Raw genomic sequence first — 16,740 nt, forward strand, 5'->3', positions numbered from 1 at the left:
CCCCACAGAAATGGATAAACATGTGTGAATGATTATGAATGCAAAATGATGTGAATGCAGTGCAGTGGCATGGGAATCAGGATCGCTGTATTTGCTTGAACATCTGTCAGGTTGCACTGTCTGGAGAGAAATTAAGAGCACACCAAACAAAGGTCATGGGGTGGATCATGTTATCCTTAATATCAACCACCCATTTTGGTGGATTATGGTTTACACCTTATCAACACCCAAGTTCCATTGATATTAAGGATACCTGATCGGATCAACCATGAATCAAGGGTTTGTTGCAAGTCACGAGCATGGAGTTTAGGTTAAGAACCACCCAAAAGGAGTGTACTAAGATTTAAACCTGCCAAACATGTTCTACAAAAGGTTCCCATAGTCATAATCCCATCTTTCGGATATTATCGGAGGAACGACTACTCGTATTCCAAAAATATTCTCAAGAGAGACTCTTATGAGTGTAGTATCGTGTAACAATCGTATCAAATCTTACACTTGAACGACTTTCGCACTACGTCCTACGAATAGGCCAAGATGGGTTTGGTAAACTAAGGTCCTCGGCTTCTAAGGTCTATATTGAAAAAGTAATGTCTAACCACAACTTACTTGTGTGACATTATTGATCTCAACATGACCTCCACCAAGTGAATGGGCTTGCAAGTCAACTTGCTAAGGAATAACTCCACACAAGTCGACAAGACTATGCCATTCTCCTATCCTAAGTGCACTCGAGTTCGGATATAGAACTCATCTCACAAAGATCACCAAGCAGCCATAGCCAGCCAACAGATACAGCAATGATATGTACACAATGCAATAAGGTAAAGCAGGTAAATAAATAACTGTACAAAAGCATGAACACCCAATAAATAAACAAACTACAAAAGCTAGGAGGGACTCGCTTAGGGAAACCGGGTCCCCAGCAGAGTCGCCAGCTGTCGCAACCTGAAAAATACAGTGTGCGAAAAAACAACTGGCGAAAGAAAATGACAGAAGGGTCGCCACCGTGCGTTATTTATCCCAGAGGAGGGAAAGGAAACGCTCGAAGTAAACCTAAAAAGAGGAGAGGAAAAGACAAGGTCTCGCAACCAAATCTTGGGTTCGGGAGTCGGTTATGCGAAGGGAAGGTATTAGCACCCCTACGCATCCGTAGTACTCTACGGGATCCACTTTTGTAGTTCTTGTCTAAAGGGTGTGAGTTTATCTTGTGTTGTTTACTAAAAAAGGGGTTAAATGAAAATGACTCGCGCGGATGTCGCATCCACTGCATGCATATCTCATCTGAATATGAGAATCAGAGTCTTCGTAGCTCGGCTACCTAGGGGTTAAGGGTAATTATGCTCGCTAAGACATCGCGTCTTATGCCTACGTATCTCATCTGGAATAAGAATCAGAGCATGCCGTAGTTCGGCTAACTACGGGGTTATGGATTGGGTTTTGGACGAACGACGTCACTACGCAATCTACCGGATGCTCGACCTTTGGAGACTTACTCACCTGTAGTAAAAGGAGTAAACGTGTGTTTAGGAGAAGAAAAATCAATGAAGGGTTAGGGTTTGGGATGCTCATGCAAAAAGGCAGTCCTTGACGAAGGAACCGCGCTACCTGCGGGGATACGAACACATACAAAACAAACATGTATAAAGTAAATGTGCCAACAAGGCAATCAGAATAAATCTCCCAAATGGTATCCCACAAGTAAAGTGGAATATCCAGCGAGCTATCCCTGCAAAAGTCATGTGAGCCTTCACCAAAACTCAACAAAAGGGTTAGTGAAACAAGATAAGGATTAGGAGAAAACATGTTATGACAAACGTAAGTCAGATTAGAGCAAAACAGTATGGTTTTTCATGGATAACAGTATGGTTTCAGAAACCTCAAACCCTGTGGCATACACTTCAGAAATTAAACGATTAAGCATTCAAGGCATTATTTATACATTCATACATAATACATCACACATTTAGAACATTCAAATTGAAGGTGTAAAATAATGGGAATAGGGCAAAACTGATTGGAGAGCTTGATTGAAATTGAGTTGCACCCGTGAGATTTACAAAACAATCTTTAGGGTTTATGTGAGGCAGAGGTGATTCTGTGCAATTGAGTTCCCTTCAGGGTTTGGAGGTTGCTCTGAACTCTGTTAGCTCTTCTCTCACTATCTTTTTCCTCCAGCCAGGGTAATAGGAATAGAATGAAATTTTGTTTCACTGAAACTCTGAATTTATAACTTGATTTTTAGGGACCTGTGGGCTCAAATGAGAGAGGTCCAAGTCCAAGATTTTTTCTTTTATTTATTTATTTATTTATTTATTTATTTATTTTCTTTTTCTTTTCTTTTCTTTTTTCGTTTTTCTTTTTTTTTCGTTTTTTTTTTCGTTTTTTTTAGGTGTAAAGTGTATGCTTCCAAGAAAAATGAAGGGTAAATTTTGGGGTATTACACATAGAAACTTTGAGTACAATCCAAGGTTACAGGGGTGATGTACATCACCCCAGCTTTCCAATGATATCAGGATCGCTCATTTTTATTAAGTTTTTAAAACCTGCAAATGTCACCGGAAAATGCATGCTCGCCGGAGAAGACGGTGGTGTACACCACCGTCTCTTGCCAGATTGAATTTGGACCCTTGGATGCACTTCTCACGTTTTAATCTCAGCCATGCATTTGGTTTACTTTCAATAATGCTGGATGTTTCTCATTGACTTGGACTTACCATGAGCGCGCGCCTGAGGACCTTAGGATTGGCCACGTCAATTAATGAGATTCAATCCAACGCTCCTTGTTTTTTTGAATTTTCTAATTTCGATTTAATTTCTTTTATTTCCATTATTTTCAAAAATTTATATCTCCTTCATTTTAATTCCAAAAAATATGGGACCAATTGCATTCTTCTCCAAATAAATTCTAGTTTCTAGAAATGATTTTTAATATTTTTTATTTTGTCTTTTGATATTTTTTGTGAATTTTCTCTTTTCTGGTTATTTTTAATTCATTTTAAATAGTTTTTGATATTCAAAAAATACAAAAATATTTTCCTAACCTATTTGAATGATGATGGATCTATTAAAAATATTCTCATCAATTTTTTAATTGATTTGAGATTTATTTGAGATTTTAGTTCAATTAGGTTATTTTTATTCATTTTTAATTGATTAAAAATAGTTTCTGACTTTTAAAAATGCTGAAATTTTTTGTCAAGCTTTGTTTGACCTTGTTGAACTTGGGATAAATCACTTGGACCTTTCAAGGTTGATTTGAGGTGATTTTGAAGTTTGACCTTTCTTTTATTTTTAATTCAAGTTTATTTTTAATATTAAAAATGCCAAAAATATTTTGTTTATTTCTTGACTTCCAATCTTCATCTCACTTCTGTTTTTGAGTGTTTGATCTTGATCCTCAATATCATTGGTCAACATTTATGGATTGGTACATGCTATTTCATTTAAGGCATTTTAATATTTCCATTTGATATTCCATTATTCATCTTCTTCTTCTCCTTATTTTTTCTTTTTGATCAATGAGTTGAAGGTTGATAAGTTAGCATTGATTAGGGAGACTTAATCTTCCTTAATTCAAATCTAATTCATCTTGATCAAATGATCAAGTGAATGGCTTTGCATTAAGGATAGGTTGTTTCCTAAATCATGCAAAAGACTTAAACCAATACAAGATCAATTCTCTTCTTCTTTTTGGCATGGCAAGTTGTTGGAACTTGGTTCACTAATCAAGACTTCTAACTTGTGTTGTTTGCCTACATTATTATTGACCGGCCTCAGATAGTTGTGACTTCTACATAAGTCCAATTACGATTGCTTAACATAGCGCTAAATTTGCCTTATGGCACACTAATTACTAACACTAACCATTAACCATTAACATTTACTTTTGCACTTTACATTTATGCAATTTACTATTCTTGTACATATTATCCATTTGCTTTTCCTTTGCTCACTTGAGCACATGTTTATGTTAATGCCATTTGCCTTTTGCTCACTTGAGCATATAATTGTGTATATATCTTTTGTGCTTGTGTTTTGTTTGTTTGTTGTGGACCAAATGCAAAGAATTGGACAAAATGGACTTAGACTTTAGGAACTTACCCAAGCAAATGGAGTTTGAAGAGCAACTAGGCCTCATGCCTTTAGAGTGCTTAAATGTCAAAGAGCAACTAGGCCTCATGTCTTTAGAATGCTTAAAGCTTAAAGATGAACATTGAAAGGACCATATTCTAAACTCCCTCTTGTCCATTCTTTGATTTGTAAATAGAACCTTTTGATGTGTGTGTTTCTTTGTGCTAGGGATTTCCACTTGAGCCAAATTGAGGAACCATTACCATGAGCTCCTAAGAGAGAGAGATTCAAGATACATTGAGGAACCTTCCAAGAGTTCATTTGATTGTTGATTGCTTAAGTTTATGCTTGTGATTGCTTATTCCAAAGGATGGGAGCTACTTGGATCATCAATATGATTTCAAGAGAGGAACTCCTTTTGTGGTTTTGTTTCTTATCCCTTACCTATTGTATGCTTAGGACTTTAGCCCTTCTTCTTCTTCTCTCCACTCTAACCCAAGCCAAAACTTTTGTGCAAACATCTAACACTTGTTTTCAAACATTAGAAACCTAAGCCTTATGCTTTTGATTTTCAAACTCTCTTTTCATAATAATTATTTTGAATTGAACTTCTAAGTCAACTTTGACCATTTTTGTAAATACTTTTCATTGGTAAATATAACCCATTCAAATGCTTTTGTAGTTTCAATGGCCACTTTTTTAAATCACTTTTTTATAACCTTTAGCTATTAGGTTTGAGTTATCCTTGAGGTAGATGTAATACTCACCTTTATCCTTAGTGATGGACAATGAGTCTTCCATGCTTATTATAGGGTTAACCCCTCACTAACATGTTGAAGCTATCCTCACATGGTGGATTTGTGGTTTTAGGTTGAGTTTTCTCCCTTGGATAACAAAAGACCTTAAGGCTTTTGGACCAATAAATCCACTCACTCATTTTTTTTAAAGATTTTTACCCCGAACTACGAGGTTTTGATCCTAATCTTTTTATAAGATGGTACGTAGGCAATGGGTTTATCCATCCAAACACAAATGTAAATAAACTTGTATATTCTTTTCTCATCTCTTCAATCATGTTTGCACAAACAAATTTTCACAAAACAACAACCTTACAACAAATGTGAAAAGGGCTCCCTAGGAGTACCTAGGATGTTTTGGGTGCCTAACACCTTCCCATTGCATAACCAACCCCCTTACCCAGATCTCTGACTCTCTTTTACTAGTTTTTGATTCGATAAAACTTTTAGGTTTTTGTTCGCTTTCTAACCATTCCTTTGGATAAATAGAAGTGCGGTGGCGACTTGACTTGTATGATTTACCTTGGATTTAGTCAATATCTCTAATGGTAACGAATACCCCGCTACACTATGTAGTTCGCGGTAGAAAATAAGTGTTTGTTGGTTGGTTTTAGTGGACAGTGTCAATGTTGACATCCTAGCAGTTGTTTTTTTACCCCCTTGGCCACATTTTCCTTGTTTTTTTTACCATTATTTTTTTATGGTTTTTTTTCACATCTTCATGCATTTATTTCTATATGCAAAATTAATTATTTTTTAAAGATTTTTTGCCCACTTGTTATTTATCCCCTCTATTTTATGAATCCACAAAAAAATCTCGAAAAATAATATTTATCTTGACCATTTTTATTAGGTAGAAAACTAGTTCATTTTATGTTGTTTTTAGGCCTTTTAATGGATTTTCTTTTACTGATTCCTTGTTCTAAGTGATTGTAGATGTTTGCGTGACCAATGTATATTTGCTTAGGTCTTGTTTGATGTTGGTAGCATTTTGTTTGCTTAAACATGATCATATTTTGGGCATTATACCATGATTAAATGGCCTTGTTTTAAAATATTAGTGATTGATTATTTAGATGAAACTTAGGGTTTTGTTTAGATGAATCTTTTGAAGCATCTTGATGCATGATTAGGGTTTCTACTTAAGCCTGGTCTTATCATGAACTTTGATTCAAGTTTAATGTTTATTTTTTGAAGACTTATAATGTGATGCATGTTTGATCTAAATTGATTCATGTTGTGTTTACCATGTACCAATGAATACTTTTACCATGTCAAATATGATTTTGTCTTCATCATCAATGTGTTGTGTCTTGTGATATTATGTGAAACTTCGTCATGTCTTGTTTATGTTTATCTCAATGCCTAAAAACCATAATTAATATTGTCATCCATAGCTCACTCACCTTGTGATTGCCATTGTATTTAGCCATATTTTGTGCCTTAATGTTAATGCATGTTCAACCTTGTTATTGTTTATATCCAAGGGAAAGGAATCATGACATTCTTGTCATTTTTCAAGTGTGTGTTTGATCGCTTGACTTAGTAAGTCTACGGGAATCGTGACTACAAATGCACAGTCTTATCGCATAGTTTTAAAGATTATCGTGCCCAAAGGATTAATAATTGAACGTACCGTTATCTAATGTTACTATGTAAATCTAAGGTTGAGGATCTTTCTAAGAGTGGAGGGACGAAGAGAAATAACTATAACTAAAACATAATATTAATAAAGATATTTGATAACGGGATATCGGTATGTAACGCATCAAACTTCGGGGATTCGATAGATAGTTGGTGTAATCTTAAAGATCAAAATACTCTTCAGTAGAAATTATTTATTTAAAGGACTTTGTCTCACACTCTCGTTTTTATTGACTCTGACCATACTCTTAAACCAGAATGATTGGCTCTCGCAGTCTCATTTGAATTTAAAAGTAATTTTTGAATATAAACAAAGTCTAATTAATCCTAAAGCGCTCTCGTTGTGTTTAGGATTAATGCATAGTTTCAGCTATCCGATTAAAATCTCAAACTCTCGTTCTTATTGACAGTAACCTTTATTTGCTTTGTACTCTCATACGAAAAACAGTTTCGAATTTAAAACAAGAAACTATAACCGGAAAATAATATTTTATAAAAGTCAACACCAATTATTTACGAATCCCGTCGTTTCGACGGTCTTTACATACCGATACCTATTGGTTTAGCCGGACATGGATTCGGGAGCAGACATAATATTCAGATAATTAAGCATACAGTAAGACATAAGTAATTAAAATGGAAATTGAAATAAAACCTGGAATATAAATCGAGAACTTGGAATGAATGTTGATTCTTCAAATTAAACAATGTCGGCACGCTTTGGCAATCGAGTACACCGTTACAATCAAATTCAGATGCTTAAACAATAATTGCAATAATCCCCGATGTGGAGAATCTATTGCTTTTATAAGGTAGGAATCTGCCTAAGAAAATCTAACCACAAGAATCTGACTGGAAAAATGCACCCCGTCCGTGAAGACTAGGGGTGTGCAAAACACCCGGTTATTCATAACCAAATTAGTATCCAAATTGTTCCACTTTTAAAAAACCAAACCAAATGCTAAAATAAAAATTTGGGTATCCATTTTGTTATCCAAATATAAACCGTTATCTATTATAAAAATTTCGTTTTGTTATTGGGTATCCAAAATTTACTATACGTTAAATTTTTATATTTGTTTGTTTTCATGTTTTATCACATTATAAATTAATTTTATTTTTTAAATTTTTTTAAATTTTATAAAAGAATTATTTTAAAAATAAAATTTAGATTTTTTTTCTTTTCACGAAAAATATTCTATTCGGAATTTTTTTTTTTGAAAAAATTATATTGATATTTTTTTTTAAATAAAATTATTATTTTCTTCTAAATAAAAAAAAATATTTTGTATTTTTTTCAGTAAAAGAATTTCTTTTTTAAAAAAAATTGGATTTTTTTATATAATTATTTTTTTGATAATTTTTTTAATTTTCAAATTTTCAGAATATAAAAAAAAATTATTTTCAGATTTTTAAAAAAAATAATAATAATAATTTTTTATAATTTCATAATAGAAATTATTCTTTATTTTCAGAATTTTTTTATTTTCGATTTCCATTTTTTTTTAAATAAATTTTTTTCAGTTATTTTTATATTTTGGAATAATTTATTTTTTAAGGTTTTTTTTTTAAAAAATTTAGTTTCAGAATATAATTTTATTATTTTCAATTGTTTTTGATTTTTTTTTCTTTTTTCTGAATATTTGTTTTTTTTTTCGAAAAAAAATTGTTTTTTGTATGTTTTTAAAATTTTAAAAGAAAAAATATTTTAAAACCTCATAAAATTTGTTTATGTTTTTAAATTTAAAAATTAATATTAATTTAAAGAAAATAAAATTTAAATAAAATTAAATAATTTTGATTAAAATCAAAACTCATTTAAAACCGGGTTTAAACTGGTTCGGAACCGGATCGGAATTTTAAATTGGTTTTTCTGAGAAGTGGTTTGGTTTATAAACCATAACCATATAAATGGATTGGTTCATATTAAATGGTTATCCATGCACACCCCTGAAGACTCACTTCTCCTTATATACTCCTCACTCTTTGTAAAAGTAGCATTGGATATCTACTAGTGGAGAGCGGTTGGTTGAATAAGTCAGAAACGGTCGTGGCGAAAAGTGTGGAGAAAAACAAGGAGGACCGGCTTGATGGCGTCTGCCACAACCCTAATTTGATCCACATGGCGAGCGCCACATTATGTGAGGTGGGCACCACCTTCATGTAGTGTGGTGGGCGCCACCACTTCCTAAAACCTTGTGGCGGGCGCCACCCTTCATTTGTTGTGGTGGGCGCCACTATTAATATTAATATGCTCCATTTTCTTCCTTTTTTCTTTCCTTTTTATTATTTTCCTCTTTGCTTGCCTAGACATCTCTTATTCGATATATACCTGAAATAAACATAATATACGGCATAATACTATGGAAAATCAAGTAAAAAGCAATGCATATTAAGTCAAATATACGATACGTTTTCGCGTTATCAGACTCCCCATACTTAAACCTTTGCTTGTCCTCAAGCAAATGCTGCGTACAGGAATAAAAGAGTTTTGTAAAATTCTGCAACATACAGTATCAAGACTAGTGAAAAACACAGTTGCATTCGGATACTCATTCTAGCCTATAAACTCTACTTTGGTCAGAAATTGCATCAACAGGTACTAACTTCCACACTAAGGGTATCGTTGGAACATATAATAGCAATCATGCAACCATAAGTCTCCCTCCTATACAAACCAATCTGAATCATGTCATCATGCCTAAGCCTACCTTACTAATCCTTCTTTTTATCCTTTTTCATTCTAGTGCAATCACATTAAGCCTGTTATCCTTTCACATTTATAGCAAGGAAATCTGTTAGTGATTGATCTCATCATTATTTCTTTCTTTCTTTTCTCGCACTTTGGCTCAACTAACAGCTAAAGATGGTTATACCGTTGGGTTAAATGACCGGGTGAGTGTCACCTAACTTAGAGGGAACAACATTTTTCATACATTTTATCAATCTTTTTCTCTTTTAAGCCTGAGATCATACACTTATTTGCATCGACTTCTTGCGTAGTGTGTGCTTAGGATGGTGTTGACTGCTAGATAAACTACTTAAGGAATATTAAAGGATGGAATTTAAGGCTACGGCATGACAAGTACTCAAATCGATCTTATACTTGGGAGATTTAAGGTGTTAAAACGATATCGATCTTGTAAAGTTTTTCCAAATCTTTACAATTTAACCTCAGTTTTATTTATAGTTCAAAACTTTCAAAAGATATATTGTATTTCTAAGTCAAGATTTTTGCAAAAAAATTGGTATGGCTTAAGCAAATGGGAGAATCAGTAAATAACGGAAACCACGCATAAAGACTCGACAACACATTAATATTTGACTCAACTAACACTTAACAAAATAAAATAACAAAAGGAAATAAAAATAATTTAAATCTACCTAGAAAGTGATAAATAAAAGTGGTAAAGCTTCCTCCCCCATACTTAAACCGAGCATCGTCCCCAATGCAACGACATAAGATAGGAAAGGAAGGTAGAACTTGGGTAGCTTGCTACTGGCGCCTTCTGCTACGTGTTCGTCCATGTCCACCATTTCCAGGTTGGTGAGGTGGCGGACCCACATAAGAGGCATATTCTTGTAGATCTTCCACACGTATTGTCATTGTTGCCATTTCATCAATCAAACCAGACATGTTTTGTTCATTCCTGAAAGTGTAATCATGTTGGTCATGTTGCATCTAACGAATGATTTGCATCATTTTTGTTTGCTAAGCTTCCATGTTTTGGATTTGTTGGTCACGATGAGCGTCTAATTCGTTACGTCGCAACAATTCAGCATAAATGTCATCAAGAGTGGCAGGTACCACATTTCTTCTTCTAGGTCTTTGGTTGGATGATGTACCTGCAACATTTTCAGAAGACATGTGTGTGGTGTGTGGGTGTGTGTCAGTAGCAGAAACAGTTTGCTCCTGAATATAATCCTCATTGATGTTCCCGCCAGCAGTTATATTCTCAGGAATATGCGCGGGGACTTGGTTAGGGACCGGATCATGAATATAGCAATAATTTTCCGGGTTGCGCACATATGTGAAAATTGGGTTTGGGAGGATGAAATCTTGAAAAACATTATTTGCTACCATTAGGTGAAACTTACTGTCTCGCCTTCGTTTTACCAATTTCATGCTCCTCGTCATGTTAATGTCAATGACACGAGGCGGGAGCGGAGTTAGCCGGGAGAATTTATCTTCGAGTCCTAGAACTCTGGCTATTGAGGTTATTAAACCTACAAAAATAATTGGCCCTCTCCTCGTGTTGACAATGGCCTTCATGTGAGAGAACATGAAAGGGACGGTATTTACCTTTTGTGGCAGAAAAGTGGCGAACAGATAAAAGAGTTCTTTTTCGTTCACCTTGTTAGAGTTGGATCGGCCAAAAATGGTGCATGCCAATATTTGGCGGAAATAACGAATAGCCGAATTGTGAATTAAAGTGGCTATGTTTCCCTCAAAATTATGGGTTACCGTACCTGTTATTACCCTCCAAAATGGTTGAAAGGCGTGCTGCAAACCTTCAGTATCTGGGACCTCACTGACTACGTCATCCCCATGGGGGAATTGTAGCAGGTCCGCTAGTTGGGCAAAGGTAAAAGCATATTCTATATTGAATAAGCGGAACTAGACAGTCCCACTAGAACAGTTTGTGTTGGGTGCGGGACTAAAAATTAGCGAACTAAGGAATTCTAATGTTAATTGGGCATATACTGGGTCTTTAAAAGATAGGAAGTAATTTAAATTTAAAGTGTTTAGCATATGATTAACACTATCAATAATTCCTAAGGCTATTAAGCAGGGTTCATCGATGTACCTTGTTGATTCGATTTTTCTTGCACTTAGAGCCGTGTAAATCTCTTCCTACAATTCACCTGGTTCGCCATTTCTGAACAATACTTCGTATTCTCTCATTTGTGCCATGACTGAAACTCGCACTACTCACGTAATGTAGTAAGAATGTAGCAAGAAAGAGGAGAATTATGTTTATGAGATGTGTGGTTTTGTGAGATTATATTGGTGATTTATATAGAGATGATGGTGGTTGGAAATTGATTAATGAAATAAATTTCCTTGAATGGAGTTCAATGCCTCGGTCAAAGAATTTGAAAATGGTTGAAAATGCTTTAATACATTGTTTAGCATGCAAGGGACAAAGCAATTAAGGAATTAATGTGACAATAACACAATGTGCGTGTGAGGATTACTTTTCATGTGTGTGGCAGGCTCCACTAAGAGGGTGTGGCGGGCACCACAGTGCTCACATGGGTGCCACAGCCTGTGTGTGGCAGGCTCCACATGCAGTGTTGTGTGTTCCCATATGTTCTCATTTTGACTCTGCATATTATCTTTGACCAAGCTTTTGCATGTGAAATTAATTTGACCGGCATTTAATAGTAATTGTAATATTAGGTGAAAGAAAAAAAATAGGATACCTAGGAGTGAGAATTATGGATAAAATAGGATATGGTAAAATGAAATCAAAACATAAAATTGAAAAAGAAAAGAATGAGGAAGATAGGAAAGAATAATATAATTCGTCTATTATATAAGAATGAAATAATTAAAAATTCCCAATGTGTAAAAACAACAATAAAATTCCAAACATGAAAATAAAATCTAAAATCAATGTCAGTAAATCAGTAATATTCATATAAATTAGTCATTACGGTGACTGCTGGCAGGAGGAGCAAATGAGTAGAAGTGTTGGTAAATGTGATCCAGGTTCTCTATCACTACATCCATAAAGTCGTGGAAGTCCACGCGCAAAGTGTTCAGCTCTCCTCTCAGGTTGGCGATATCTGTTTGGACAACATCGATAGCAGCAGCATGATCGGTAGGAGGTGCAACAAGTATATCAGGGGTGCGTGATTCAGCGTCAGAGAGAAAGGTATCATAGTGGTCGTAGATTTGGGGTGTCTCTGGAGGAGAGGGTGGTGCATCTGGTGGTCCATACAAATCGTAGAGCCAGTTGTTCCTATCATGTACACTCGTCCTATGGTCTGGAAGGATAAACAGGTGTACTACTTGGTGGTTAATTAGAAATTCAAACACATCCGGGGCCAGGTTTCTAATGATACTAGTGTTGAAACAGAATTGGATGTTCATTGGTCGTATTCCACCTAAAGGGTTAAGTCTGATAAGTGGCGGTCTCAGTCCAATGGCATTTGTGATCATGGTCACTAAGCCCCCTACTAAGATTGGTTCATGGTTATATTGCGCTAAACGGTCCAAATTAGCTATCATAAATGTAGCATCATTAACAGGACGGGTCTGTGATGCACAATACATTATAAAGAGCTCGTATTTGGACACGGAGGTTATGTTCTTTTCCTTTCCAAATAGGGTGTGAGCTAGGATCTTATGAAAGTAACGAATGGCAGGGTTATGGATGTTCTCAGAATGCATGAGATCCAGCTTGGGATGGTTGTTTCTTGTGATGCTACCCCAAAAGTAATCTAATTCAAGGTTTACAAGTCTGTCTTCCTGGGTGATGGTAAAGGTATCAGTACCATTAGGGCATCCTAGGAGTTCAGTTATTTCTCTATGATTGTAGCGATACTCAATATCGAACATCATAAAGGTGATGAGGCCTTTGTTAAATCCCATACCATGGTTTGGCAGGTAAACTAGGGAGCTTAGGAATTCTAAAGTTAACCTACAGTAGGAACTAAATTTTCTTTTTATAGCAAAGATATCCCAACCGATTTGGTTAATTAGGAATATAATATTGTCTCTAATACCTAACTTGGTCATGGTACGCCCATCGGGGTATATGGTTAGTGTCATTTCTCTCTGAGCTAGGGCCTCAAAGCGTCTCCTTTGACCTCTGCCTCTGAAGACTATGTCCATGTAATCTACTTGTTGCATCATGATGGTCAGTAGTTAGGTAAACTTAAGTAGATAATAGCATTCAGTTAGTAATGGTTAACAATACAGAAAAATACCAATTGACTTTACGAAAAATAAGAAAGAAAAAAATGGATAGATAAAAAAAATGACATTAAGAAAACAGGAAATATTCGCTATGTTTTACGTCGATAGCGCGGCGACTCAGGAGTGTAAGTACTCATGGTGGTTCTTTCGAGGATGAATCATAGGTCAAACTTTTAATTATCCTCGATTTCCATGGCCACTTATCAATCCATCTCTCATATCCATCACCTTTTCTTCTTTTTCTTCTGCGAGGTAGTTTATCCTTCTGAACTTGTGGTGGTGGTTCTGGATCTATCCTGAGAGCTAGCTTTTCAGGTTTGGGTTCAATTTTTTCATCCACCACCTCAAAGTACAACTTTCCCCTTTTAATACTAATGGGTTCCCTAGTTTCACGATCTTCTAATTTTCTCTTCTTATTCAGGATCTCAAATAAAGGTGCATTGGTGTGGATATTTTCCAATAGCTCCTCATACCTTTTGGATTTGGGGTCTACCTTAACTTCTACAGACCTTTGTGGGAAAGGAATTGGTGATTTATAGGGAGGAGGAACAACACATAGTGCTTCCTTCTCTACCTCTTCGACAACCTCCCTTTCGGGTGGTGTCGGTGGATCTTTCTCAATCTCTACTCTTTTCTCACCTAAATCCTCCACATTATCACTCTCCTTAGGGTTTTCGATAGATTTTTCACTGGTGATTGTTACAACATCTGCATGTTTCTCAGGGAATGGTCCTAGAGGTGTCTACGCAAGCAGGGAGATTTAAGTCTCCAATGCCTCGTTGTGAGTGACGAGGGACTCGACCACAGTGTTCAGTTGCCTAAGGGTTTCATTGGTATAGAGACTTTATTTTCTAAATTATTCATTCTAAAGAGTTTGTGTAGCCATAAAGCATTCCATCATAGATTCTAGCCTAGAGTGAGTTTGCGTCGCAATGAAATCCTCCATTAATATTTCCAGGTCGGATTTATAGGAATCTTGCGATTCCTCAAAATACTGGGAGTGATAATCATAGAGAAAATTTGGGTGATACATAATAATAGAGAAAAGAGTGCCTTAGTCTATACTGGGCAACACTGGAGTTACGATATCGACTAAATTAGTCCCCAGCAACGGTGCTAACAAAATTGATCGCTTGACTTAGTAAGTCTATGGGAATCGTGACTGCAAGTGCACAGTCTTATCGCGTAGTTTTAAATATTATCGAACCCAAAGGACTAATAATATAACGTACTGTTATCTAATGTTACTATGTAAATCTAAGGCTGAGGATCTTTCTAAGAGTGGAGGGGCAAAGAGAAATACCTATAACTAAAACAGAATATTAATAAAGATATTTAAGAATGGGATATCGGTATGTAACGCATCAAACTTCGGGGATTCGATGGATTGTTGGTGTAATCTTAAAGATCAAAATACTCTTCAGTAGAAATTATTTATTTAAAGGACTTTGTCTCTCACTCTCGTTTTTATTGACTTTGACCATACTCTTAAACCAGAATGCTTGGCTCTCGCAGTCTCATTTGAATTTAAAAGTAATTTTTGAATATAAACAAAGTCTAATTAATCCTAAAGCGCTCTCGCTGTATTTAGGATTAATGCCTAGTTTCAGCTATCCGGTTAAAATCTCAAACTCTCGTTCTTATTGACCGTAACCTTTGTTTGCTTTGTACTCTCGTACGAAAAACAATTTCGAATTTACACCAAGAAACTATAACCGAAAAATAATATTTTATAAAAGCCAACATCAATTATTTACGAATCACATCGTTTCGATGGTCTTTACATATCGATACCTATTGGTTTAGCCGGACATGGATCCGGGAGCAGACATGATATTCAGATAATTAAGCATACAGTAAGGCATAAGTAATTAAAATGGAAATTGAAATAAAACCTGGAATATAAATCGAGAACTTGAAATGAATATTGATTCTTCAAATTAAACAATGCTGGCACACTTTGGCAATCGAGTACACCGTTACAATCAAATTCAGATGCTTAAACAATAATTACAATAGTCCCTGATGTGGAGAATCTATTGCTTTTACAAGGTAGGAATCTGCCTAAGAAAATCTAACAACAAGAATCTGACTGGAAAAATGCACCCTGTCCGTGAAGACTCACTTCTCCTTATATACTCCCCACTCTCCTTAAAAGTAGCCTTGGATATCTACTAGTGGGGAGCGGTTGGTTGAATAAGTAAGAAACGGTCGTGGCAAAAGGTGTGGAGAAAAACAAGGAGGACCGGGTTGATGGCGACTGCCACAACCCTAATTTGGCCCACGTGGCGGGAACCACATTATGTAAGGTGGGCGCCACCTTCATGTAGTGTGGTGGGCGCCACCACTTCCTAAAACCTTGTGGCGGGCGCCACACATCCAAGTGGTGGGCGCCACCATTCATTTGGTGTGGTGGGCGCCACTATTCATATTAATATGCTCCATTTTCTTCCCTTTTTCTTTCCTTTTTGCTATTTTCCTCTTTTCTTGCCTAGACATCTCTTATTCGATATATACCTGAAATAAACATAAAATACGGCATAATAGTATGGAAAATCAAGTAAAAAGCAATGCATATTAAGTCAAATATATAATACGTTTTCGCGTTCTCAGTGTTCATCTGCATTCTATTCAACTTTGCTTCCCCTTAATCCAAAAAACTTCTAGATATAATCTTAGGTTCCCCTCAATGTAAACCTTAGGATTCTCTCTCTCTCTCTCTCTCTCTCTCTCTCTCTCTCTCTCTCTCTCTCTCTCTCTCTCTCTCTCTCTCTCTCTCTCTCCCTCCTTATTATAACCACCTTCATAATAAAATTTGACTTAGGTCATTGTTTTCCCTTTTATTTCTTAATCAAATTATTCAAAACACTTAAGCATATTCAAAGATCTTTTCAGAAGACCTAAAAAACATAAACTTAATTCAAACCCTTTTGCCACTTTGGCTTTTCCATGTTTAAAACCTTTTCATAAAAGGATTAGACATGAGTCATCCCTAGTTAATATTTAAATCTCCTACCCCATAATATTGTTGAGATTGATATTGATTATTTTCCATTTGGAAGATGTATGTGGCATACTTGTTGATTCTATATCTAAGTGAGAGCCCTTCTTTCAATTTGATGCAAAGATCTATCTTCCACATGTTTGTGGTGGTTTAAAAGTGAGTTTTCTCCTTAAGATTACAATTTGTCTCTTTCTCATAAAATCAACCCCAACAAATCCCTTCTAACTTTTGAACCCGAACTACGAGGTTTTGATCCTTCACTGGTACGCAGGCATCAGACTCAATGTCTTTCC

Source organism: Lathyrus oleraceus, chromosome 4, assembly GCF_024323335.1.
Source record: "Lathyrus oleraceus cultivar Zhongwan6 chromosome 4, CAAS_Psat_ZW6_1.0, whole genome shotgun sequence".
In the NCBI taxonomy this organism is placed as follows: domain Eukaryota; kingdom Viridiplantae; phylum Streptophyta; class Magnoliopsida; order Fabales; family Fabaceae; genus Lathyrus; species Lathyrus oleraceus.